The sequence below is a fragment of the Adiantum capillus-veneris genome, chromosome 28, assembly GCF_014529385.1.
Source record: "Adiantum capillus-veneris isolate H3 chromosome 28, ASM1452938v2, whole genome shotgun sequence".
In the NCBI taxonomy this organism is placed as follows: Eukaryota; Viridiplantae; Streptophyta; class Polypodiopsida; order Polypodiales; family Pteridaceae; genus Adiantum; species Adiantum capillus-veneris.
In genome coordinates, this window is record NC_140958.1 from 62,143,076 (window position 1) to 62,169,056 (window position 25,981).

General features: G+C 42.5%; 1 pseudogene; it reads left to right on the forward strand.

Moving 5' to 3' along the window:
• The first annotated feature begins 5,720 nt into the window (after positions 1-5,720).
• Positions 5,721-25,981, forward strand: part of LOC147420554 (DNA mismatch repair protein MSH4-like) — a 35,747-nt pseudogene continuing 15,486 nt past the window's right edge.

A 25,981-nucleotide genomic window follows, 5' to 3' on the forward strand; every position in this document is an offset into this window, starting at 1 on the left:
AAGTTATTTGGATGTATCATGGAGATGAATTAAGTGAATGGGCTGAAAAGGATGGGAAACGTGCGCTAGGCCAAGCAGGTTTTCGAAAGCATCATAGCACTATTGATCATCTTGTCACTCTTCGAGTTCTTATGGAAGCGTCTCGATTGAAAGGAAAAAAGTTGTATTGTTGCTTTGTGGATTTCAAGAAAGCTTTTGACATGGTACCGCGAGGAAATCTTTGGAGACGTATGCAAAGCCTTCAAGTGCCGAGAGAATTTATGCATGCAGTCTTTCGCATCTACCAAAAAGTGATATGTCGACTACGTATGGGAGATGGAATTTCAAAAAAATTTGCAAGCACCATTGGTGTCAAACAAGGATGCCCACTTTTCCCAACCCTCTTTGGGCTACTCATTGATGAATTGGAATGCATGGTTCTTGATTTTATGCAACAAGAAGGCATAGAAGAGGTTAAGATCGGAAATGCGGTGATCATGCTTTTGCTTTCTGCCGATGATGTAGTGCTCTTGGCACATACCTTAGAAGATGCACAAAAGCTTATGAGTGTCTTGGAACGCTTTTGCCTACATAGCGGGCTGATCGTGAATGGATCCAAAACCAAGGTTATGCTTGTAAAGACCCTCAATGATGAAAATCCATGCATTGTATACAACAATGAGCAACGTGAAGTGATAGATAGCTTCAAGTACCTTGGCCTTGAGGTTCTATCCAATCATAGATGGAAGGATTGCGCAATGCGTCACTTGGAAGCCGGAAAGAGGGTTTATTATACATTTGAGAACATGTGCAATGCTGGAGAGATCAAGTGTTGGCTCTCAAAAAGTACTTCTTTGACACATTGATGACACCGGTGCTTCTTTATGGAGTGGAGGTGTGGGGTGGTAGCATCGGGAAGTCTACTTGGAAAGATTTTGAGAATGTCCAAAAGCGTTTTCTCACCAACTTTCTCCAAATCAAAACACAAACACCCTACATGCTCTTACTTCTTGAGTCCGGATCGCTTCCCATTGAGGTCTTGGGCATGCAAAGGGTTGTGAAGTACATGCTTAAGACACAATGTAGCCCTTTGTATCGACTTCCTGGAATCACATATGAAGCAAGTCAAAAGGTCCAAAAGACATGCAAGAGCAAAATACTAAGTTCGGGGTGGATGCTTGACATCAAGAAATGGTTTGGAAGATGGGATGCATGTCACTTGGTCAAGGATGCATCGATCAACTCCCAAGTTAATGAGGCCTTCTTACAACGCCAATGTATAACGGCTTGGGAAAAATCTGGAGGTTCTCGCTTTAGCCATTACACCACACACATTGCCCCAAACTACAAATCTCTCTTCTTCTCCAAACGCGGTAACCGAACCCATCCCTATATCCTTGAGCCCATCCCACTGAGTGCAATCCGCACCATTGCCTCCATTCGTCTTAGCTCCCATTCTCTACGCTGTGAGACAGGACGTTGGGGCACTGGCGAGGAGTCTCATCGACTTTGCACCTTATGCCCTCGTCAAGTGCGAGAGAGCGAGTACCACACACTACTTGAGTGCTTAGCTTTTGACCACATTAGGTCCTCTTTTCCCTGGCATATATTCAGCCATGAGCTCTCCGTACATACCTTCCTCTCTCAACCACGATGTGGACTCTCTATTGCGACGCTCATTTCAGCCATTTTTGAGCATCGAGAGTCACTTATGACCTCCACTCACACCACGTGACATGTTCATTTGGTCCCATAGGTCATATTTGACCTCCAAGGACGATAATAGAACTCTCTCTCTCTCTCTCTCTCTCTCTCTCTCTCTCTCTCGCACGTGCGCGTCTTGGTGCTCCTAGAGCTTAAAGGACCTGGCCAGATGTGAGTTCGCACGCATATTTACACTTGTTGGAGTAAAGGCACTCCGCCTTTTGCCCAGGCCGGACGTCCGATGTATGGCCGCCCGTCCACATGTGTACATACCCTTATTCTCATGTAATAAGGAGCTCCTCATCACTACTTCCAGAGGTTGCTCCATCCACATGGTCTGTTGCTTCCCTTCCCCGCACGCACGCACGCACGCATCCGCGCACATGTGCACTCACAAGTGGTATCAAAGCTACGGCTTGGCAGCGACGATGGTCTCTCAGCGACCGCCATGATTCTCTCGGGGCTCAGCGCTTCGCAGTACCTGATTGAGTCGATTCGGGGTAGATCCGACACGGATCTAGCGAGATCAGTGAGATCGCGGCTTCTCGGTGCGCAGAGTACCTCTCGAGCTTGTGAGAGATCTTCACACATTGGAGATTTATGAGCTCAAGAGCTTGGAGCTCTGCAAGGCTTGGAGAAACGAGTCACGAATAGAGTTGGGAGCTTGACTGGAGTTGACTGCAGGGAATTGAACCTCGACCACTGCTCTGTCGAGGTGAGCTTGGTAGAGCTTACAGCTCTGCAGGAACGAGAGCTAGTGTGCAAAGGCTTGGACCAGGACTCAGGGCTGCGAGCAACAAGAGTGCTTTTGAGCCCGTGTGTTACACACACACACACTCTCTGCAGGCGTGCAACAGGAGCAAGCGAGCAAAGGCATCGAGGGCTAAAAGCTTGAAATTGATGCAACCAGAGAACCAGGCAGCAAATCAAGCGGGTGAGATTCGAGTGCAAGCACTACAATCGAGGGCTCAATTGGGGTGTCGACCAAGCCATAGGAAGTCTGTGTGTGTGCCCACACAAGCACACAAGCTTGGCAATTTAGCAACGCTATGAAATGAGCAGCATGTTGGGCACGATCCTCAACAATGGGGGGAATTAGCAGACAGCGTGAGCATTCAACTGAGCAAGTGATCGCAGCAGGTCACGGACTGGGCAATAGACTGCGAGCAGTCAATCAAGGGGAATTTCGGGTAGCACTGAAGCTTGGCGGAAGCCGAGCAAGGAAAGCGTTGGAGCTTGAGAGCGTGAGCAGTACCAAGCAATCAAGGAAGCAATCGGCGCTCGCCAGCAATAGAGCCTACAACTCTGGAGCGTTGACACAGTCGGGAAGAGTCGATAGAGCAAAAAGACAAGAGTTTCAACATTTATTTAAAAATCTCAGGCTTTCACACCTATGTGAGGTGCAAGGGACTATTCCCCCGAGGGCCCCCCCCCCCCCCCCCCCCCAATAGAGCCTACAACTCTGGAGCGTTGACACAGTCGGGAAGAGTCGATAGAGCAAAAAGACAAGAGTTTCAACATTTATTTATTTTTAAATCTCATGCTTTCACACCTCTTTTGTGTGCAAGGGTCTATTCCCGTGGAGGCCGCCCCCCCCCCCCCCCCCCCCCCCCCCCCCCCCCCCTTCTTCTCACTTCGACCACGCTCTCACACACTGGCTCACATACGATCGAGCTTGGGGGATTTGAGCCGGCTGAGAGAGAGAGCGAGTGAGACTCAGAGAGAGCGAGAGCAAGGATTTCGGTTCTTGGACGACCACGACTGCGGCGAGTAAGCCCGGACATCACCCGACATCGGCCTGTTTCTCGACACTCTCCTCAGCATCGGAGACTCTGGCGGTGGGAGGCGACCTCGGCATTCAGTTTTTGACATTGATTCGATGACTTTCTCGGCATTTCTCCTCTCAGCCTCGAGCATTGACAGCTCGTTTTTAGCGACACGCTCTTCAACTTAACATCAGCTCGATGCATCGGTTTCAACACCGATCATGTAGCTATCTGACTAGCGCGCTTCTGCTTGGCGACGGAAGCTGACATAGAGCGTTCTCTCAGCACAACATCGGCGCTTCCACCCGACAGTGGAAGACAGTGACGGCCATCCTCGGCTTTTCGACTTTGATGGTTTTATCCTATTTCGGCTTCGACGACACATATCGACATTTTCGGCTCCAACAGCTCATTTCGGAGCAGGTTTTTCCTAGAGCGCGCACAGCTCTTGGCATATTTTTTTTGGTCAATGTGTTTACCGACCAATGAGGTAGTAGTTGCCAGTTTTTCAGCTGTTTTGCTCACAGGTTGCAATGCAGCTTGTGTGGAGCACTAGAGAGCAGTTTTTGCACAGTTTTGTGCAGTTTCATGCTATGTATGCATCTATGGATACAGCTTGAGCTTGGTATAGTCGCACGTAGCAGATTTATAGGTTTGCAGCGATTTTTGGATAGGTACACGTCCATAGAGCTACTTGGTCAGGAGTGAGCCTGTTTGCCAGGTTTTTGGCATTGCATGTAGACCATTTTGCGAATCTGTTTACAAAGACACTGTGCGTTTGGTTTTTTATGCAATTTGGTGAGATTTTTTGAGTTTTTGTTCAGTTTCCAAGGGAAACTCTGCCGGATTTTTCCCAAATTCTCACCATGGTTTATGCATATCTGCAATTTGGTTTAATGGTCGAGATAGACTCCCACTTTGACAGTGATTGAGTATTTACTCTCACTTTCACAGATTTTGACAGGTTTTGTCAGTTTAGACACGGTTTGGTGTTCTTGTACCCACTCTCGCAAGAGTGAGGATTAATGTATGCTTGTGTGGCTACAGACAAACATCCATAGGTTTCACATGTTTTTGCAGCATTTTTGCAGGCAGTGGGATGTGTTTTGAGCTAGTTTTCTCTCTACTTGCGTATATGGTTATGTGCTTTACGCTCGGTTGAGCAGTTTGTCCCAATTTATGCTTGCAGATAGCAGATTGTGGAGTTGTTTTATACATACATGAGCATCGGTTTTGATGCAAATGATCATGCTTTTGAGCATTATGTAGTGGTCGAGTCACCTCCCACTTTGTTGTGCCAATTTGGCATGGTTTATGGTTGAGATTGTACTTGAGGTTTTCGCTCAGTTTACAGGGGAAACTCTGTTAGATATTTCCCAGATTTCTCGCTATACTTTGGTTCTTCGCCATTCACTTATGGTTGTAGATTTGTGTGATAGTTTAGAGTTGACAGTGATGACTCTTGAGACAGGGCGGTCTCGTTCTTGCTGATACTTGCGTTGTTGACATTGCGGTCACACAAGGCACATTAAACGCCGTTGTTTCAAACCTATGAGGCAGCAGCGGAGATATATGCACTTTTTCTAGTGGGAGACTTGGTTGTGTGCAATTGGCCGATGGTTCGGCATTTGACATAGAGAGAGCGTGCATGAGATGTTTGTTTGTCTTTGCCCAACGGTGTGCCATACATACTACAACATGTGCGCTATGTTCCTCAGCTGAGACAGAGCTTGATCTCAGTGAGACAGTTGGCAGCTTTTGGCTATCAGATACTGCTTAGGGAGCAGTCTTTCTAGATGCATTGCAGTTCATTAGTGATTGCTAGAGGAGCCCGCCACGTGTGTACATACCCTTATTCTTCATATACATGAAAATAAGGAGCTCCTCATCACTACTTCCAGAGGTTGCTCCACTCACACGGTCTCTTGCTTCTCCCCTTCCCCGCACGCACACACGCACACGTGCACTCACAACACTCACACAGGCTCGTGAGCAGCAGAAAGACTCCTCGGCTACAAAATCTTACATCGTTGTGGCCATTATTGAGAATCTAGCGGAGGAGGTACGACGCGCACACACCACACACACACACACACACACACACACACACACACACACACACACAGAGAGAGAGAGAGAGAGAGAGAGAGAGAGAGAGAGAGAGAGAGAGAGAGAGAGAGAGAGAGAGAGAGAGAGAGAGTTTGTTTCACTGCATGCAAGAACTTTTGCCCGTGTGTATGCTTGGCACATTGTGCTTGGACTCAAGTAGGAATGGTTGCCTTCGACCTGAGGAGCATCTCTTCACTTGTCACAATTCATAGAAACGAGCCGCTCCTATGCGAACACTACTACTTTGCTGCACTTCTTTGACCCTATTGAAATCATTGTGCCACCCTCCGGCACAAATCCGCAAGGCTTGGTAGGCACATTCGGGCTCCTCAATCATGTGCAAGCTAAGAAGGTTAGCTACATATTTTTCTTATGTTAGCCTACTTGCATGTCTGGTCTACATCTTCACACGCAGTAATGGCATCCATTCTTCAAGCTCAGGTGGTCTTGGCACGTGGCAGTTTCGCCGATAGTAAGGTATTTTCCTCCCTCTCTGCAAATCAAAGGGAGAAGCGGAACGTCTTCTACATACGCATCCTTTGTTGTGGCCTAGGGTGCTATCATGGTGGAGAATTTGGTAGCCAAAGATTCTTTGACTTTTAGTCTCATGGGTATTTCAAAAAGTACTATCTTTGCCTAGAGGGAGCAACTGCTGTTCTTAGATGGTTCAATTCTAATTTCTCTTCCTTAACCAAGTACTAAAACAACCACAGTGACTAAATAGTTATGCGTAGCCTTTTGTGTTTTATATAAGGTTATGTTTTAGGGTGGAAAACGAGAAAGGAGTTATTGTCTTCCATCATTCGCTTCAGGCAAGCTTTTGTCATCAGTAACTAGTTCATTCTTTTGAATGCTGCAACACCATGAATCATTTGTTGGGTCTTTGTACCAAGCTTGATACCAAAAAATAATTAGATATAAAGAGATTCTCAATTGTCCTTTGCTTTGGGAACGAGCAGAGCTGATCACCTTAAGGTTGTACCTTAGGTTACTGTTAATTGATCAATGGAACATATGGGTATTGATTCGACAAGGTATTCAGAACCTTGCTTTGATGACGACACTTGCGAACTCAGGCTAATTATGGTGCTGAAAGTTTCATCTTGCAACTTGCAGAACCTAGAAGTGATTGAGCCCTTGGTACCTACTACGAGACTAATCAACAAAAAGTATAGCAGTCTTTTCAATTACTCAATACGACTAAGACCATTGGCGGGTATTTAAGTCTACAAATAACATCATTTGTTAAAGCCCTTTTCTGGTCAAAATACATAAACCATTCAAAATGTTGGCATATTTTGATTTTCTTGCCAACTCTATTTGGCTGGTGGTTTCAACCTTTTGCAGTGGTTATAATTATATGTGGTATGCACATTGACTGAACTTGAAGGTGATGTTAGGAAGTTGGATGTTATGGCTAAACTGCTCCATGTGTGGGTGTTGTCATGTGTCCCTCAAAAAAGCTTAAAAGTCTTTCTCTTATGTCCTTTCAATGCTATCTCCTGCATTCATTTGTTTGAAAATTGACATGTTGAAAAATAAAGAAAGCTTAGAGAATAAAAGATTTAAGAGTAGTTGTAGGAGTTTGATCCATGATGTGAAGTATTGATTCAATAAATTTTATATAATTTTAATTTGTAAAGAGTCTTTTCATTTAAAGACTTAACAAAGATTCATTTCATTTAATTATTTAATTATTTTTTATGTTTATTAAATTTATATTTTTTATGAAAGCATCGAAATTAAATCTATCTTTTGTTTTTTGCAAAAGTCACACTTGTGAGTGGATTATATTAACATATCAAAAAAATTATAAATTTTTTTGTGCATGCTTGGGCCATTACCATTACAACTACAGGGGTCTAAATCACCGGTTGTCAAGGGAGCCATTTAAAACAAGGTTGAGTGGGTCAAACCTTGGTTGTGCCTTTTTGACACCCAACCGTATGCATAATGAATAATATAATTTACATTTTTATTTTATTTGTTTTCAAATGATAATGTACAGTGTGTACCTTTCATCTTATTATTTAAGTGGAGCCTTTCCTAATATATAGACCATTTGTGATTATATATGCATAATAGATCATATAATTTTATATTAAAACACAATAAAAATTCTATGTGATTGTAGGCACTGAGTTAAACTTACTTCTATAAATCTCATTCTCCCCTCAACTAAGCAGGCCTTCGTGCCTCCTCACCTTGTTTTCTTCAAGCGAACATCTTTGAACTCGATTGAGAGTTCACAGGTTAATACTAGTCAACTTGGAGAAGATGTCTTCAAACAACTCATCTTTCTCTTTGTGAGCATTGGTTTCTTCTATTACAAGATCTCTTTCAGCTTTGAAAACTTCTTACAATTTCAATACAAAAGCACTAGCCTAGCACTGCAAAGAGCATAGTCCAAAGGAATGCACTCACAAGTGTTATGGAATTGATATTTTACTATTTATTGCAGCTGATACTTGGAAAAGGCTTGACCAAGCTAGGCTATTGCAAAAGGATATTATATTTTATGTACATTTTATTATTCAAGTGCTCTTTTATGAGCTTTGGCCATTTATGTCCGGTCGGCCAGTTTGTACTCACATTGACCATTTAAGAAATCTATAAAACAAATACGTGCAAGAGGGAAATGGTCACTCTTGCATGGGGGTAGATTGCACCCAATGTCTGTGTATTCTTCTCCCCTCTCCTCTCTTCTCTCTCGTCATGTTGGCGTAGCACTCCACTCTAGGAGGTGCGCCTACACGTGCTCTTTTGCTCTGTCTCGCTCGCAGTCTCTCTCTGTTCGCATACGTCGCGGTTTATATGCTATGGGAATTGCCAGGTATGCAGGTTTGTTAGTTATGCTAGATACTGTGTTATCTTGGGTATTTTGCAGGGCAACCATGTTTTCGTTTGTAGCAGTGGTATCAGAGCGTAGATCATTGCTCCTGTGTACACGAATCATGGCAACAAGGATCTCTATGCACAATTGACATGAAGATAAGTTTTTCCTTTTATGATTATCTCTAATTATATTTCACGATTCTTCTCTGCTCTGGGATATGAAGAGTTTTTTTTTTGTTATTGAGAGCCTTCATGCAAGTATCGAGTAGTTCTTCCATAGAGGTTGAATAGAGCCTATGTGTACTATTTGAGTAGTCGACATAGGCTATTGTTAGAGTAGAAGATATGGTACTTAGATAGGAGCATATATGTGTAAGATGAGTATACTCATTAGAAGAAAAAAAAAACTTGGAGAGTTTAATTGTGTAAGAATCATATAATTTCCAATGTTGTACAAATAATCCCTAGAGATCCGTGAAAATTGACTGAGTTTGAAGGAGTAGAAGACGGGGACAGAGAAGAAGAGCCGTTGTCAATGAATTTTAGTGCTCTAGGAACAATCTCAGGAGTTGGAGAAGGCGAAGCATCCGAGCAATTTTTCTCGTTAGTATCACAACCGTAAGAGTCCTCGGTGAATTTCCAAAAGACATGTGCTCAAGATACAATTTAGAGCAGTAATAGTGCATGTGGGATGAAACCCCAAGAAACTTCAAAAGTCTCAATTTCAATATAGCGTCTGTAGACAGAGCCGCCATCACAACCGGCACCAAGCATCGAGTTTGCAGCACCGGATAGCATGGCAAGAGTCACCACGCCCAACTATTGCCTACAACATCCACGGCAGTAGGCAAAGTAAACCGCCCCCAGTGTTGGCTTGGACGCAACCTACTCAACTTGCATGTTATTTGGCAGTGCCATCAACGAAAATGGCCGCACTAACAACCATTATCGGTTTGAGTGGAAGCTTCAAACATGAGAAGATTTTCATGAGAATCAACCACTGGTGCATGGAACACACCATCCATGAGTGCATGGCGACGCAGATTGTGCCAGTCACTCAATTTTTTTTCTTTCTCTATATTTATTCATTTATTTTTCCTCTCTCATTCTGACGGCTTCCTCCTCAAGTAATTTACAGCTCTGGTTATACACGGCACTCAAACGCAGCTGAAAGGTCTCTCTTTTGCATGCCAACCACAGTTCAACTGTCCCTCTCTCTCTTACCATGTCCAACAACCAACCAGTAGTAGCCACCATAATTTATCTCTCTCTTACACACACTACGCCGCCAACCAACCTCACTTTTTCTCAACACCCCTCAGCAGCCGCCATGCAACCTGACATAAAGAGTTACGTGCAGTAGTGATTTATCTCTCTCTTTAGCCCCACCAATCACTTTCTTTCTCTCTCTCTCTCTCTCTCTCTCTCTCTCTCTCTCTCTCTCACACACCACACACACACACACACACACACACACACACACACACACACACACACACACACACACACACACACACACACACACACACACACACGCAGCCAACCTTCTTGGTCGCCTTCCAATTATCCTGGCCACCTTTTTTCGTGGTGTGCATGGCATCGCCCAGCCCCACACACACACCGCATGTCTTTCTCTCTCCCTCTGCCAACCACTGGCGCACACCAACCTTGACCACTCTCTCTCTCTCTTCCCCCTCCCAACAAGACTACTTACACAAGCGCAGCTCTTCAGCGACGACTGATCTCTCTCCCCCAATACCACTAGCTACAGATGCAGAGACTGTTGAAGCTCTTCAATGGCTGATAACTATCCCTTCTCCCCCACCAAACGACTACTTACAGAGGCTTCTAGACCACCATGCACACACCCACACACACACCCTATGCACTAATATTCCAGCCAACCTTTCCCTCTCTGTCACGCGACTATCTACAGAGGCAAATATTGACGAAGCTCTTCAGCGAAATCTGTAATACTTTCTCTGATGACGGCCACTGTCGAGCATTCCCGAGCATTAGTGAAGCTGATGATGATTTCAATTGATGATAATAAGCTTTTAGTTTTAGGGATTTAATTTAATCCTTCACTTCACTTCATTTTATTTTATACCCAGACATTGTATTAAATCCACAAGGATTGTATCAGCTGATCCCATGGCCTTTTGAAGATGAATAATATAACATCTTATTTCATTTCGCTATCTCTCTTCCCCTCCCACTAGACTTCGTACAACTGCGGCCATTAAGGAAGCTCTTCAACGACCACAGGAAATACTTTCTCCGCATGCCATGCATCCATGGGAATTGACGACCACGACGACGATTTTAGTATGACATTGTTAGACTTTTTGTTTTAGTTTTTCACCTTCATTTTCTTTTAACTACCTAGGCATTGGATTAGATCATTAAGGATTGTATCAGTTTGGTCTTGTAGGCTTTTTGAAGATGAGTGATAACATTTCAATTCATTTCGCTCTCGCTCTTTCCCCTCCCAGCACCGCTACTTACAACGGCAAACATTGATGAAGTTCTTTTGCGAGCAGTGCCATACTTTCTCCGACAATGTCGGACAGTGAGGCGATGATGATGATGGTTTACTTCGACGATTTTAAACTTTGAGTTTCAGTTTTTCACTTTATTTAACTTTAATTATTAGATCCATTGCAATTGTATCACTTTACTTTCATAGGTCATTTTGGACTTTTAAAGACGGTTCGTATAACATTTTATTTCATTTCTCTCTCTCTCTCTCTCTCCTCTCTCTCTCTCTCTCCACACAACCCCCGGCCACTTGTTATGTTGACATCAATAATGTTGTATTTTTGACAATTAAAACATATATTTGTATAATCATAATCCAATAATTAAATATATATAAAAAGACATTAAACTAAAGTATATAGGCGAATGAATGATATACTAATTGGACCAATATATATATATATATATATATACTAATCAGGATGTGTGTGTTCTATTGATATCGACAGTGATTGTTGTTCAACAAGGTACATAAGGATCATGCTCTGTATTAATTGCTAGCAACCTATTGTCATTTAACCTCTAGCATCTACGTATGACTCCTTCATAAATTAATGTTCGTTCATCATTTAATGTTATTAATTGTTATGCACACATATCCATAGTTGAAAATTGCATAAATTACAAATTTCTTGGGATTTTTTTTTAAATTCAAAGTTGTCCTCTTTAAATGGCTCATTGTTATATTCTGCACCTACTACTTGCACTGTATGAAATTTTTTAAAGCTATACAACTACTCATGTAAGTTAAGGTACTCTGGATAGTGAACAACAGTTTGTAAGTACCCTCATACTCACACATGCTTCAAATTGGTTTCACACATGTGATAAATGTTTTATTTTTATGCCTAGCCTAGTCCATTGGTCACGGACACACAGATTCACCGATCTAGGCAATGTGTAGATACTCACCTTGGTGCAGATCCGCCGATTTAGGCAGCACATTAATAAATTGTAGATTCATAATTTTTAAACAATATCAAATGCAGATTTGTCGATTTAGGCAGCATTAGTGCAGATTCGCCGATTTAGGCAACACGTCTTATTGGTGTAGATTTGCCGATTTAGGCAACACCAATCATGAAATCATGCTGCAGTATACTAACGCCTATTTTAGTCACTCTTGCACGGGGGGAGATTGCACCCAGTGCTCGTGTCTATTATTCTCTCCTCTCCTCTCTTCTCTCTTGCCATGCCAGACGTAGCAATCCGCTCTAGGAGGTGCGCCTGCGCATGTACTCTTCCTCTCTCTCGCACTCTTTCTCTTTTTGTTTGTCTATCTCACGATTATGCGTCTATGTGGTTGCCAGGTATGTCGATTAGTCTCTTTATGGTTTGTAGTATGCTATTTCGGGTATTTTGGAGGGTACTCCACGTCTCTGGCTGTAGTAGCTGCTACAAACGGAAACATGGCTGCCCTACAAACTACCCAAGATAACACAATATCTAGCATAAATTGACAAACCTGCATACCTGGCAATTCCCATAGCATATAAACCGCGACGCATGCGAACAGAGAGAGACTGCGAGCTAGACAGAGCAAACGAGCACGTGTAGGCGCACCTATCTACCCCCATGCAAGAGTGACCATTTCCCTCTTGCACGTATTTGTTTTATAGATTTCTTAAATGGTCAATGTGAGTACAAACTGGCCGACCGGACATAAATGGCCAAAGCTCATAAAAGAGCACTTGAATAATAAAATGTACATAAAATATAATATTCTTTTGCAATAGCCTAGCTTGGTCAAGCCTTTTCCAAGTATCAGCTGCAATAAATAGTAAAATATCAATTCCATAACACTTGTGAGTGCATTCCTTTGGACTATGCTCTTTGCAGTGCTAGGCTAGTGCTTCTGTATTGAAATTGTAAGAACTTTTCAAAGCTGAAAGAGATCTTGTAATAGAAGAAACCAAGGCTCACAAAGAGAAAGATGAGTTGTTTGAAGACATCTTCTCCAAGTTGACTAGTATTAACCTGTGAACTCTCAATCGAGTTCAAAGGTGTTCGCTTGAAGAAAACAAGGTGAGGAGGCACGAAGGCCTGCTTAGTTGAGGGGAGAATGAGATTTATAGAAGTAAGTTTAACTCAGTGCCTACAATCACATAGAATTTTTATTGTGTTTTAATATAAAATTATATGATCTATTATGCATATATAATCACAAATGGTCTATATATTGGGAAGGGCTCCACTTAAATAATAAGATGAAAGGTACACACTGTACATTATCATTTGAAAACAAATAAAATAAAAATGTAAATTATATTATTCATTATGCATACATAATCACAAATGGTTTATATATTACAAAAGGCTCCACTTAGTGCACATTGCATATTATTATTTGAAAACAGAACACAATAAAAAAGAAATAAAATACAAAGATACATTGGAAAAATAAAACAAAAGAAAGCAAGGCGGCAATCATCGTCATTGGAAAGCAAATAAACTTTGTTGAGTGGAACAGGGCCTTGGGCATCAAAAAGGTGGACTTGCTTGGATAAAGGTGTGGGCTCTTCCTTGTTTTAGGGATGGCTCCCTTGACAACCGGTGTATTTAGACCCTCTGTAGTTGTAATGGCTTGTCACAAGCATGACAAAAATTTATACTTTTTCTGTTATGTTAATATAATCCACTCACAAGTGTGACTTTTGCAAAAAACAAAAGATAGATATAATTTCAATGCTTTCATAAAAAAGATAAATTTAATAAACATAAAAAATACTTGTTAAGAACAATGATTAGAAATCTGGGTCAAAAACTAATATATAGTAAAAACAATGAAACTAAACAACATGGCGTATGCATGTCGTCATCCACATACTACCTATTCTAGTGTCCCATACCACTAGAATAAGCAGTATATGTCATATCTTGATGAATCAGGATATCATTGGTTACACTCATCATTCAATAATCCATTGATCTCATCAATCTCAAGTCCAATTCCATAAATACTATCGCGATAGAAAATCATCATATACCAATTCCAAATCCCATTTCCAAAATCCAAATCCAAACATCTGCCAACATGTACCCATTTCAAATCCAAATCCAAATATCCCAATCCAAAATCCCCGGGTAACAAAATCATACTAGTTACAGTGGTGGCCAGCCACTGTAGCATGATTTTGTGATAGGTGTTGCCTACCTCTGCGAATCTACACCAATAAGACGTGCTGCCTAAATCGGCAAATGTGCACTAAAGCTGCCTAAATCGGCGGATCTGCATTTACCATTGTGAATCTGCAATTTGTCAATAATCTGCTGCGTAAATCGACAGACCTATATAGATAACTGGTGTTGCCTAAATCGGCGAATCTACACCAGGATGAGCATTGGAACACTGCCTAAATCGGCGAATTTGTGTGCATGTGACCAATGGACTAGACAAGACATAAAAATTTATCACATGTGTGAGACCAATTTGTAGCATGTTTCAGTAGGAGGATACTTACAAACTGTTGTTCACTATCCCAGAGCACCTGAGCTCACATGAGTAGCTATATAGCTTAATGACAAATGATCATAATGAAAAAGCCTTTAAATTGATGAGAAACCAAAGCCGAAGCAGTGTGTGCGTGCATAGAGAGATATAATTGAAAGAATGACCATTCGAGTTAGGGGGTCGTACAAAAATAAAATGCTCGTACAAGCTAGAGAGGATTGTAACTGTATTGTTCTCTTTTGGAATGGGAGCAGTAGACACATCCAGAGTGGTAGACCTGAATGTGATAAGTAATACTAGAGGCGGTTTGAAGAAGTAACTAGTATCTAAATCGTCAAATGCTTAAACAAGTTCTTAAATTTAAAAATTTGAAGGTCAACAACAAAATAATAATTTTTATATCATTCCAGATAGATAGTTGAATTAGCTTAATTTGTTATATTTTTTTTGTAAACTAAACAAAATATGGATGTTAAATTACTTTTAATGTAACCAATAGGGAAAAAAAATGTAAGAATGAGTAAAGTAAATCTGATAAATGAAGAAATTTGTACAAATTTGTAAGTATCACCGTACTAATGTGTTTTGAAACATTTTATAGTATTAACTTATGAGGAGTTTTCCAAAAACTATGTAGTGTAAGTCAACATCAATATGCACTCATGATGAGTGTGTGTCCAACTAGCAAGCCTTCAAATGCTTTAATTGCAACCTTTTACCTAGTTATTCAATCCAATGGCTACAAGCCATTTTCTAGGTAGCTTCCTATACTTTTCTTGTGTAATGCATGGTCTCAGTCTCACACCGGCCTAAATAAAAAGAGCCTCAAAAACGAACTAGTAGTGGTCCTTCGAGATAGTTCTTGAAAAGGTCTAAAGTAGTGCTCTTGCTCAAATTGACGAATGAGAAAGGAGTTGTGCCATAAAAGAGATTATTGAGAAATAAAAAATATCGGGCTCTTGTAAGTCCCATAAATTCCTTAGGTTAATGAACTTGAAAGAGTGGTAAAGCCCAGATTAAGAACTTTTCAAGGAGGTAAGGTTTCCATATTCAAAAGCATATAGTTTAAACACCATGCCAAAGATCTTCTTTATAGTGGTACGATGTTGTAAGGCTTTTGCGTAGTTGGTGTAGCAGCTTGTTACGTGGCCAAAGGTGGGTACCTTACCGAATATGTCTTGCTACTAATCTAGAAGGCTATGCATAGTGATGAGTCGTACACCCCAATACCCTAGTGAGTATGCCATTCCCTAAGGAGGATTTAGATTGCATTATTCGAGCCGCTTTGTAAAGTGTACTATGAAGATTTTGTAAAGAGGAAGAGAGAGACGATATCCTTGTGCCCATTATTACCATCACTGCTATGGTTCGCATGTTGTGTGGTGATCTTTGACAGGGCTAGAAAAATACATTCTAAGCTAATCACTGAAAATAAGTGTAGACTTGAAATTCGTGCGGTATTAGGTCAAATATTTTAAAGCTTTCGTTGGTAATTACACTACAACTTGTGGAAATTTGTGACTATTCGTCAAAGCAAGCAAAAGAGGTAATGGGGAATTTATAAGTTCAAGAAATTAAAATACACTAAAGGTCATCGAGTCTGGGTACAAAATAAAATCTTTATCATTGTCGTCAATGCTAGCGTTGTTGCAGGAAGTATTGCATCAAGAGCGAAGAAACTATATTACTCGTCTTTAAAAAGCCATGGGGTCAAACTCGTATAATCCTGCAAACATGGATTTTGCAACAAAGATGGAGCTAAGTTGTGCTTTCCACGATTCTCGTCAAATTTTTCTCTTTTATCTTTCTTTGTAGAAATATTAAGAGAACTCTCTTGTTACTGGAAAAATCTTGATGCATGTATCAAGTGATTCATGCGTTCCTATTTCCTTGAGTACGTGTTCATACCTTAAAGTAGGCTAACCAATTCTCTTGTTTAAGAAGATGTCAAGGCATGTGTTTAACTTTGGTGGTAGTACATGTACAAGAGATAGCTATGAAATTGCATGCTTTGGATGTATCTATAATACATGAAGAAGAAGCTAGAGAATTGTTCGAGGAGATTGATTTTTAAGATTTGTGGAAAACAAAATTAAAAAACCTTGAATGCTTTTGAATGACCCCAGGCTACCCATTATAAAAGGGCAAAGGATGCCAGAGATTAATGTGTTTGCCAATGAGCTGTGATGGATCTCCACACTTGACCAACCTTGTCCACAGTGTGACTTAGGTGTTTCTCCACCCTCCATCCCTCTCAGAAAAAGCCGCCCATCTTTTCTAGGGAACTTGCGCCTTTTCTCCCTCCCTCAGCTTGTGCTGTCTCTGCCTCTAAAGCCGACAAAAGATTACTAGCATGCAGTAGTAGCAAGATGGGCATATGCAATAGAAGAGAGCGATTTGAGCAAAACTACAACCATGAGTAGCTTGCTTCACCGGCGTCAATACCCTGAGTGTAGAGCTCACGACAAACTACCTCTGCCCCACATTCAACAGGATCGACAATATTGATGGCTGCGGCCGGCTCGAGCACGAGTCACCTCTGATATGACCACAACCGCCACATAACTACTTGCATACACCACTATCTAGCCGCTCACCAGCCACAATAGTTGGGACTCGTGTCACTCAACAGCCAGTGACTGCAGTCCACTGCAGCCGTTGAAGACTATAATTGGACGTACCTCCTAGTCGTGCGCTTGCTGATTACCACCCATTGATTCACTACAAGAGGTTGTGTGCTCTTGTGACGCTGTTAGCGACGGAAATACACTGGGTTTTTATAACCCCCGGCGTCGCTAAAACCGTCGCTACGAGCGTCGCTACGAGAGCATCGCTATATGCGTCGCTACAAGCGTTGCTATATAGAGACGCTCATAGCGACGGTTATAGCGACGTTTACACAGAAGACTATAGCGACGCTACAGAGCCATAAATAGCGACTGTTATAGCGACGCCCGAGAGAATTTTTTTTTGGTGACAGGGCATTGAATGCCCTGCCACCCATCAACCATATTGTACTTGATTCACTTTTTAAAAAAAGTGCAAGGGTAGATAATAGACCCAAAATAGTCACCCACAAGACGCATTGTTTGCAAAATTGACAAGCGTAAAATTGACAATTGTACACATCATAGGCAAAATGAATTGATTGGCAAATGTAATAATGACAATTGTACAACATCATAGGCATAAAGAATTGATTGGCAAAAGGAACTGCGGTGACAAATGTAATAATATACATGGTTCAAAAAGACGTATAAAATCCGTCTCATGATACATAAGCTATGAGAAACCCTAAACTAATGCTATCTAGCTACGGCTAAACTGACGTCGTCTAGTCAGACGTCTCATCGCATCCAAGCGGCGTATCTGTCGGATTCTGCAAAAAAAGACAATAAGACAGCTTTCAGTAAGTATAAACATATAACGACATTTATAAAACAATACAAAAAATAGAAAAGAGTAAACCCTAATACTAACCATGCCGCCGCGAGAACTGAGAATGTCCATCAGGGCGTTTAAGCCCTTCCTGCCTGCGTACTCGCGCTCGTACGGTGTGGGATCACGTCCTGTCATCGACCACTGTCAAAACATACAAAGATTTCATTATGTTAGAATTAAAAAACTCATAAACCCTAAACTATCGAACATAAAGAGCAATGCGAAAACACTTACAAAATCAGCCTCAAATGATGCCCATCCACCGCTCCCCAAGTGGTGCGAGCTCCCTGCCTCTACTCGCGCTCTGGTTGCATCCTTTTGTTGCTTCCACTTGTCGGGATTCTCGCGCGCTGCTTTCTTCGCATTCTTCCAATCTTCTTTGGCCAGCCAATCTGGCTTGTTCCACCCATTCTTGATTGCTTTTTGCACTTCGGAACGCTTGTGTTTGCAGTATTCGCGCATTCGAATCTTCATCAGGTCTTCATTGAAGCGTTGATCCCGTGTTGGAACGGAAAACTCATCATGAAGTATGCTGATGACTCTGTTTTTTAAATCACTTGGTACTTCACTCCATTTGTTTAGTATGTAGTGTCTAAACAGTTGAGAGCAAAGACCACGCATGCGCGAGATCACCTTCTTGCCGTCATCATCCATGATGATGCCGCCGCTGAAGTCGACGGAGTAAGGCAAGCCCTCTGGCCGGTGACGCGTGAACCTGGGTGTCCCGGTAGGGGTCTCTAGCGGCGTGTCGATGGGGGTACGGACGTCAGGTGTCTCCACCGGCGTCTGGGCCCCGAAGCGAGGAGTGTCGAGTGGGGTGGCTCCTGGCGGAGTAGGTAGAGGTGTGTAGCTGCTAGGAACAGTCAGCCGTGCAAAACCTTGCGTAGATGGCGATGCTGTGGCTGGTGTGGGGGCGGGCAAAGAAGGGGAGGGTAAAGAGCCTCGTCGAACACGAGGCGGTGTGGAGGCATCGGCGGCGGAATCCCCACAACAACCGCCACCGCCACCACTAGAGCGCCGGTGTCTAGACGAGTGTGAAGATCGTCTCGTCAACGCCGAAGCTTCGGAGCGCGCCGAATGCTCCGAAAGAGAGGGAGATGCGGATGGAGTAGGAACGCGTGATGATGCGCCAGAGCGATGACGCTCCACGTACCGCTGTCTCTGGTGCGGTGACAAAGAAGAAAGAAACTCCTCATCATCCATACCTGCATTAAACACACGAATATTTAAACTTAATATTGAATGAATAGAGTAGACAATGACGCAAAGACCATTAAATACAATGACGTAATGACGCATATAAATACAATGACGCAATGAATTGAGTGATAGAAGAAGCAAGTCGAAAACTTAGAATTTTCAATCAAAAGATGTGAGCGCGAGTAGAAAAGAGCGTTATACACCATGGAAGGTACTTAGAGAGCCAGAGCTTTTACAACACGGAGAAAAATTGTTCAAATACAATATTTGTGTCTTTAAGAGATCTCTCTCTCATCCTCGCATAACTCAGCATAACTTCCTATATCTATATAGAGCTCTCCGTTTAAACACATATCCTCTGTTTCATTTTGTAGCTCCTCTGCATGCACCCCATATAGAGTAGTAGCATCTTGATGCTCGTCTGGCACCACCGCAGCGGCTTCTGATTGAGCATCTTCTCTGATCTCCTCCATTGATGCCGTTGTGATTGGCACATGGTAGCCTTCATACGTCCTTGCACTACGAGGGGCTACCTCTATGACGTACCACCAGTTTGATGTAGACTTTGTAGGATGAAATATTACCTGCCAGAGCCACATAACTTACATGAGAGCTTTCAAGCACATAACTTGTAACTTACATGAGAGCTTTCAAGCACATAACTTACATGAGAGCTTTCAAGCACATAACTTGTAAAAGGGGGATGTTAACTATTTACATACTTACTTGTTCACAATGCTCTGGTAGTACGAAAGTGTCTCTTAGGTCAGTCCATTTCTTAGTAGAATCCACCTCAAGAAAACCAGACTCTCCTCTACGCACAGTAGCGTTGCGACCCTCCATGATTATCTTGAACCATTGCACGTCGAACAAGTCGACAAAAAATCCTCTGTAATCGATCCTCAAAATCTCTTGCAGCGTGCCGAAGTAAGTGAGTTCCGCCACCACAGGATCTGCATCAGAGGAACGTCGTCGACTAGACTGTTCAAATTTTGCCATGATTCCACAATCTTGAGTAAAACGCTTTTTGTCGATCCGTTCCACCCTAAAATGTCGACCTTTACACCATGCTGCTGTGTATGACTTATACTACAACGAACAAAGATTATGAGTGGCCGTTCAAACATTTAGAAATAAAGTCACTAGCTAGTCGTACATTGCAAACTTACCTTGGTCGCGCAACCCCGAGAGTACTCCCACTCTTCCTCAGTCACTTCGTCACCGCATTGTTGTGCGCTTTTCAATTGGTTGTGCAACCATCTTAAGCTCATGAAGGTTGGTAGGCTCTCCAGACCCGTCGGATAGTGCATCGGTGGTCGTCTTCCCCGTCTCCACTCGATTCGTGCCCTTTGTCGCTCTTGCTTTGCATCCTCATATTGTGAAATCCACTTTTGCATCACTGGATTGTGAAGCATGCAAAATCGGTTGATTTTAGCCTCTAGATCTTCCGTCATCTTCTTCTCAACACCGAGATTGCACATGACAATCCCAGATATGCGCTCATCATCTATGGTTCGCCATAGCGTGTCCCGGGCTTTATCAAATCCGTCTAGCCACTCTCCAATGTACACTAGGGACTTTGATACCAGCCAACCTTCTGCCATGCTACCCTCCGGACGTGTCTTTTGACGCACATATCCCTTAAGCGTTTTCATGAAACGTTCTAAGAAGAACATCTATCTGGAATGAACTGTGCCAGCTATTTCCACCTCATCAACTATGTGAACAAGAAGATGCACCTGAATGGTTAGCATGGTAGTAGGAAAATGTTTCTCAAACATGCACACAAGCTCCGCAGCATTTAGTTTGGCGAATGGTATGGAGTCTACGTTGATCTCCTTTTGTGAGATCCATTGCACCAGCTTTGCAAGTTTGTAGATTGTGTTACGGATGTCGAGAGACAAACATCCCTCAATGGCAACCGGTAAAACAAACTGTAAAGTATGTGTAACAATGATATTAAAGTCCACATTTTATGCAATGATATTAAAGTCCACTATGAACGTACCTGACACATTTTATGCCAATCGTGTGACTTCAAACCGGTAAGCTTTTCGTCTTTAGTAAAACACGTTCGGAGCGAGTGCATTACGCCAGTGGGGGTCCGCAAAGATCGAATGGTCTCTTTTACTTTGTGTTCTTGGGCTCCTGTGAAAATCCATGGTGCTTTAGGGAGTTTTATCGATCCATCAGACGCTGTTTGCGGCCAATATTGCTCCATACAATCCACATTTCTAAGGTCAGCTCTGGCTCCCAAAGTATCTTTCTTGCCGGTCAGATGGTCCCATAGTAGATTACCCACATTCTTGAATATGTGCATTGGATCGAGCAAGTGATTGATCATGAGTCGGGGCCAGTATGGTAACTCGTACCATAGAGATAGTCTCTTCATCCCTGGAGGCAATCCGTCATCGCACATCTCCTTCTGCTCTAACCATGCTTGTGCAGATATCCTTGGTGGCTCTCTTCCCAAAAAGCCGTCGCGCAACACATGATTCTCTGGAAGATACGCTTGATGACCTTCGTAGATTTGCTTCTTCAGTGAGGGCGCCCTACGTGCATTCAGTCTAGGTCCACATGTGACACATGCTCTGTATCCACTTGTTTGAAGCCCTGCATGTATACACATGATAATAGATCAACTATGGAAAAAAACAAGATTTACAGTGTCTGAGTGAGGAGTGTCAATAGATCACCTGAGCATTCTGTTAGCCCGGGATAGTCATGCATGGTCCACATTAGAATGCCTCTGATCAAAGCATTCCGTCGTCCTGTGTGTCGGCTCATATCCACCACCTCTATGCCAATCCACAATTGTTGTAGCTCTTCCAATAGTGGACGAAGATACACATCCATATTCTCCACTTTATATCGCCCTGGCACAATCAAGCTTAGCCATAGGTGCCCCTTCTTCGTAGTCAACCACGGGGGAATGTTGTAGTTGACGATGACAACGGGCCATACACTGTAAGATGTTGATCTTTGACCAAATGGATTTACGCCATCCATAGCCAGGCCTAAGCGCAAATTTCGAGCTTCCCTAGCAAAATCCGACCATGTTCCATCTATATGTTTCCAGGCTGCGCAATCTGCAGGAATTCGTAGCACACCATCCGAAGATTTATTCTCCTCATGCCATGATGCTAGGGCGGCCATGGACTTACATTCGAAGAAATGCTTGATGCGAGGAAGCAGAGGAAAATGTCGCAAAACCTTTTGTGGAATTTTTGTCCCGTGGAGATCTACTCGATATCTTTCGGAGTCACATTTCGGACACTTCTCCATGTCTATGTATTCCCCTCTGAAAAGAATGCAGTCATTAGGACAAGCGTGGATAGAATTGTAATCCATCCCCAAGTTTCACAAAATCTTTCTTGCTTCATCTCGGGAATCTGGCATCACATTGTCAGCTGGTAGTATGTGCTCTTTAAGCAATCTACACAACATAAAAATACGATACAGTCGTGTAAAAATCTATCAGATAATTATACATTTAGAGTTTTATTAAAGTAAACTAATTGTAATAGATCACCTGAAAAGCGCTGTGACGCTAGTGTCACTCCATCCAAACTTTGTCTGCATGTTGAGAAGAACCAGGAGTGCTTTCAATCTAGACATACGTACTCCATTATACAATGGCGTATCGGCTTCACTTTTCATATCATCATAGATAAGCCTTTCTGAATCCATGATCGTCTCGATCATTTCATCAATCTCGGGCTCAAACATTGCCTCGTTGGGAATGTGCTCTGCATGATCATCCCCCGAGCTATCAGAGGCTACATCTTGTGGCCTCACATATGCTGCTTGACCAAAGCGCCTGCGAACACGTCTATTGGGTTGCAAGATTGCTGCTTGTTGGCCAGCGTCAGAGTCTGACGAGTTATAATTGGCAACAACTCGATCTATAATAGATGGATCGAACTCGCCAAATTCGCGAACGTGCTGCAAAGAAACACGTCTTGTCCGTCGCACAGCATGCTTGCATTGATTACAAGGACATAAGACCCTCGTTGAGAGATAGGTGTTTCGGTTGGACGGTCCCACATCCTCGTCACTACTCATAATGAGGATAAAAATCTTATAACCTGGACAACAAATTTAATATTCTATTGGCATTCTTCGTCTTATCTCTCTCTCTCTCTCTGTCTCTCTCTCTCTCTCTCTCTCTCTCTCTCTCTCTCTCTCTACCTCACATTCTCTAGTCATGTCCAATCCCCGCACACCTCGGTCTAGAGGTGCACGGAGATCAGAACCACCGGGTTATAATCTCGTCTTTATTGGTCAATACCTATATTTGTGGGTACAAGAAATCTACAGACCCACGTCTACATGATACTGCATGTAGTGGACAAAACCCCTTTGCCTCTTCTCTAGCTGTAGCACTTCACAGCATCTTAACATCTTTTCACAGTAGATCTTTTCACTGTTCGTTTAACTCTAAACCCTAAACCGTAAGTAATTCTTGCGTGGACTCGATCTAACGTAAATAAGCGTAAATCTAAATAAACGTAAATCTAACTAAAAATAAACCTAAATCTAATTTAACGTAAGTCTACATCTAACCTAATCTTTAACGTCTTTTGGGATAGTTTCCTACGACGTTAAAACTCTCTTCTTCTTGTGTGTGTGTGTGTGTGTGTGTGTGTGTGTGTGGGTAAACCTAAATAAACCTAAGTCTAATCTAATATAACATAAATCTAAATCTAACGTAAATTATGTTATATTAAAAACAAAGAACTAAACTAACAGGGATTATAAGAACCTTAAAACTGATTTAACACATAATTTTTCACATAACTCGGCAAGAGTTGGCATTCTCATCACTAAAGATGTGAGAGTCAACTTCCGGCGGTGACGCTGTCTCATCTCCATCCACATCTGACGCCAGCAATTGGCCCTTTAGACCGTTCTTGCTCTTGTTACTAACTTTGAAGTTGCTGTTGAATGACTAGAGGTTGTCTAGATGGTCATTGTGTCGGGGATGTAGTGACTCTTGCCGCCCTGAAGATCCACCTTCTTCCCTATCTTCTGAAGACATTTCACGAGTACTTTTGGATCGACGGAGCCCACCATGAGTGAAGGCAGCAATACCCTATATTCCATTGAGGGCTTTCTTCACCCGCTTCATGCAGGCATCGCAGTCTATGGAGACCTAAATCTAATCTAATATAACGTAAATCTAAATCTAGCGTAAATAAACGTAAATCTAATTAAAAATAAACCTAAATCTAATCTAATTTAACTTAAATAAACCTAAATCTAATATAACGTAAGTCTACATCTAACCTAATCTTTAACGTTTTTTAGGATAGTTTCCTACGACGTTATAACTCTCTTTTTCTTGTACGTGTGTGTGCGCGTGTGTGGATGTGTGTGCCAATAAAAAGAGATAAATGGTATAACCTTTCTATCACCCATGCCAAGTATGATAGGTTGGTTATGCCATTTCCCTCTTGAATAATAGGTCTTGAGTTCAACTCCTCGTCGGCTAGATCTTTAGGTCTTTTAATTTTAATTAGTTTCCTATGACGTTAAATTAGTTTCTCTCTCTTTCTCTCTCAATGTGTGTGCGTTTTTTTGGATCGTATGCATGTTTTCTCTCTCTTTTCCTCTCTCAATGTGTGCGTTTTTTGTTTATGCATGTTCTCTCTCTCTTTTCCTCTCTCAATGCGTGCGTTTTTTGTTTATGCATGCTCTCTCTCTCTTTTCCTCTCTCAATGTGTGTGTGCATTCTTTGTTTATGTATGTGTGTGTGCGTTTTTGTTTATGTTTGTACTCTCTCTCTCTCTCTCTCTCTCTCTCTCTCTCTCTCTCTCAAAAACACTATGTGTGTGTGTATGTGTGTGTGTGAGAGAGAGAGAGAGGGAGAGAGAAAGAGGAGAAGGAAACATGAGAGTGAGGAGAGGGAAGGAGCATACCTGGCTCTCCTTCCTCTCCTCGTGTGTGTGTGTGTTTGTGTGTGTGTGTGTGTGTGTGTGGAGAAGAAAAAGAGAGAGAGAGAGAGAGAGAGAGAGGGAGAGCGTTACCTGCTCTTTGCTTGAGGGCGCCGAAAAACTCAGATCTGAGATCTGAGTTTTTGGGCGCGCTCTATTATTTTTTTAGCCCAGCCGGCGTCGCTATGAGCGTCGCAAATTTACAAAGAAATTTGCGACGCTCATAGCGACGCCGGGATTTTTTTTTTGAACGTCGCTGTGTGAGCGTCGCTAATATGAATAGTCTCTTGTAGTGATTATTACTGCATGCATTCCCCTTCTCTACCCTTTGCATGCACCAACTAATACCGAATGCTTCTCCAACTCCAGTTGACGACCTCACGCCATCGCAACAACTCCAGTTTGACGACCTCACGTCGGGGCAAGTTCAGTGCCTACTGGCTCTTGGATAGTGCCCTCCTCTACTCACTATCCCTCCCAACAACCAATGGCTCGTTTTCATCGACCGCCACTCACGCACTCTTGTCATGGCACTAACTTTTTATTAGTGGGCTTGAATGATGACAGCCACAATCAAATTACTAGTTTGTGGTGCCCGTTGCTAACCAGCAGTTCATACACCACACACATGTAGCGGCTCTCGATTTCTCTCTCACTACAGCCTTTGCCTGCTTCACTCTCCCTCACACACTACCACCCACTTATCATCTTCAATGCAACAACGAATATTGGCGAGGGTCGCAGTCGCTCTTACTGCAAGTTGATCCCCACTGCAAACACACAGTCTCTACATATGGCACTTAGTTGAGCTAGCCAACATCATCTTGCAGCGTTCCACGTTCCCTATGCAGCTTCCATGCTTGGCTTGACAACGTCCACACGTGCAAGAGCGCGCACTGACTCTACACATGAACCTTCAGCCCGTTTGAATTTGGTAAGGATGCTATAAGCTGAGACCACCGAACGAAGCGGAGCATCATCATCTCGTAGTCTTATAATCTTTCAAGAAGCGGGGTACC